Here is a 3475-nt window from a genome sequence, read left to right as displayed (position 1 = left end):
GAGCTTAGTACAATTTCCTAACAAAGTTTCTCATTGAAAAGGGTTTTGTGATTGGTAAAATTGAATCAATCTTATTCACTAAAAGAGTTAATGGAGAACTATTTGTGTGCCAAATATATATGGATGATATTATTTTTGGTTCTATTAAACCACATTTTAGTGAGAAATTTGGAAGGTTGATGTCAGAGAAATATGAGATGTCAATGATGTGAGAGCTGAAATTCTTCCTCGGTTTTCAAATCAAACAATCGAGAGAAGGTATGTTTATCTCTCAAACCAAGTACACTAAGGACTTAATCAGGAAGTTCAACATGCAAGAGTGCAAAGGTATGAGAACCCCCATGCCTAATGGTGGACATATTGACCTCACTAAGGAGGACAAACCGGCTGACCAGAGAGTTTACCAATCAATGATCCGTTCACTTCTATATCTATGTTCCTCCTGTCCTAACATCATGTGAAGTGTTTGCATGTGTGCCCGATATCAAGTGGCACCTAAAAAGTGTCATCTATTGGTTGTGAAAATAATCGTGAGATACCTAATACATACATCAAACCTTGGCATATGATATCCCAAGGGATATTCTTTTAATCTTGTTGGCTACTCCGACTTGGACTATGCCAGAGGCAAGGTTGATAGAAAATCCACCTCGGGTACATGTCAATTTCTTGGGAGATCTCTTATGTCTTGGTCATCCAAGAAACAAAACTCGATATCTTTATGTACTACCGAAGATGAATATATAGCCGTCAGATCATGCTGTGTGCAATTAGTATGGATGACGCAAACTCTTGAGGATTATGGCATTCATGTTAAAAAGGATCCATTATTGTGTGACAATGAAAGTGCTATCAAAATTTCCTATAATCCTGTGCAACATTCTCAAACAAAACATATTCAAGTGCGACATCATTTCATTCGTGATCATGCTGGTAAAGGAGATATAGATCTTAAGCATGTTCGTACCGACTAACAATTAGCTTATATGTTTACGAAACCACTTGATGAGAAAGTGTTTTGTCATTTGAGGAGTTAGTTGAACATCATTAATTCTTAAAACATGAGCTAGACTCACTCGGATGCATGCAAGGGCATGAGCTTGATTGTCTATTCCACGATGTCATTTATTTGATACTATCTTATATCTTGGAAAACTATGCTCCCTTGTATTGCATATAACCTTTTGTAGGTACTCGGAAGAAATACACTCCACAAGATTGCCATCAACTCACATCAAAAGCAATCTCGACATGGCCTTTCAGAAATGGAGGAAGAAGGCAACAAAAGCATATACTCGACAATCATATGATTATGAAATTCACTCATGTCATTAGGATATATTATGTTCTTCCTTACATGACTAACCATTGTAGGTGAAAATTGAACCAAACGACAAGGATAGCTCCCAACTCAAGATGATCTTCAACAACTTTGAACATCCACGACAAGTTCACCTACATGCCATGTCACCAAAATCATTCGAAGGTATGTACTCATATCCTTGGTAAAGCTTTACACCAAGTCATGAGGTAAACCAACTCAAGTGATATAGAGACATTAAAAGCTTAATCGAAAAATGGTAACCCCGTTTTACGCTTAACGGTAAGTATGACCTATGATCAAGCATTCTTGCTTGATACCTCAAGTCAAATACTGTAATATAGGTGACCTAGTCACCGCCCTACATTTATATAGAGATTCTTGTATGGTTCACATTTGTCTTTGCATACCTTCTTGGGAACATTCAACTCTCATCTATATGTATGTATATACTTCAAAACAATTTTGTTGTCTTATTTCTTTTTAAATATTTGGATATTTCCTTTTTCAAAGTCTATGGATATTTTCTATCTATTGTAAGTAAGGAGTTGATTTTCATTGCAACCCGGTCTCACCGAACTAGAAAACTCGTTCTAACTGATTTCTTCCAGAGGCCTGCTATCATTCTCGCTTCTACCGTACCATATTGCCTTGGTGACTCCAAAATTTATCACTGCCTATAATTTTCTAATATTCTCTGGATTTTTGCCTTAGGGGGAGAAAGATTACCAATGATCCCAAATTTCATTACCTTCTAAGATCTTATTGAACATTTTGGGAAACAATGTTAGTTTTAGCATAATTTCGAGGGGGAGAAAAATTCTCTAGGGAAAGAAAACCTCAGTGAACCCATACAATATAATAGGGAGAAACATCCAGAATCCCTAACATAGGGGGAGATAGTTCAAGGAACTCTTATCTATTCTTAAGGGGGAGAAAAGTCAAACTCAAGGAACCCTTATCTAGAGAGAAGAATCAAGGAACCCTTTCACTCAATGAGCCCTTACCCACTGACCTTTTAGGAAATTAATGCCAAAGAGGGACAAATATCAAAGCATCCAATAAGCTTACACAAAGGGGGAGAAATATCAAGAGGGAAGATATATGTTTCTAAGGCAAGGTCTACCTAAGGGGATCTTCCAAAGGGAGATATATCAAACCTTACATACTTAGGGTGAGTAACACCATTAAGGGGGAGAGAGATAAAATTGTTTTAGATATATTTATTTTCCAATATCTTTGGATTGAACTTGTCTTACCCGACCTACTGCCAATATCTACATGCTATGATTCAGAGGGAGACGAAACTCTTACATACTCATCCTTAGGTGAGAAAGTTGTAAACTCTCTTGGAGACATATCTATCATCAAATCAGATTTCTCGTATGTTCTTTGTATCTTGGTACTTTTGAAGCTCTTTGAATCTTTACAATAGAGTACTCTTGTCTTATCTAACATTTGTTTTCCCAAGTGTAATTCTAGTGCTAAGACGCTCAAGAACCTCAAGGTAAGTATATGCGTCATATCTTTATTCAGGATGATCTCTTGTCTCTTGCACATATTCTTTGCAAGAGTGAGTCTTGAACATGGAAGTTCTTCATTCACACATGTTTGATGCATATAGCCAAGATTTATATGACTTGTCTTGTCCTTTCTTGCTTGTATGTGAACATGCAATCCAAAGCAGCTATCGTTTAAAAAGGGATTGCACACATTTAGGGGGAGCTTGTACTAGTCATGTATCCTTCAAAGCTGTCACATTTTAATGCTTATCTTTATTTGAAGATTTGTTTGTATGTTGTCATCAATTACCAAAAAGGGGGATATTTAAAGCACATATGCTCCCTTGGTGGTGTTGATAATTCATGACAACATACACTGTCTCTTGGACCAACACTTTTAGATAGTAGATTTCAGGTATAGTTCACTCACAACATTGGCATATAGGATTGTGAGGAGAAGCCCCTTGATGCAAGAAAGGAATAGGATTGGCTCAAGCTTCAAGCAAGAATACTCTACATTTTATATTTGTGTGAAATCACTTTGAGTCCATAGGAAAGCCTACACTATTAAAAGGGGGTGAGGTATTATGATGAATTGGTTGCTCAAGTGCTTAGAGGTAGCCACCAAAAATACTCAGCCATTCTCCGACAA

The sequence above is a fragment of the Hordeum vulgare genome, chromosome 3H (genome assembly GCF_904849725.1).
Source record: "Hordeum vulgare subsp. vulgare chromosome 3H, MorexV3_pseudomolecules_assembly, whole genome shotgun sequence".
In the NCBI taxonomy this organism is placed as follows: domain Eukaryota; kingdom Viridiplantae; phylum Streptophyta; class Magnoliopsida; order Poales; family Poaceae; genus Hordeum; species Hordeum vulgare.
This window is presented reverse-complemented; position numbering follows the sequence as displayed.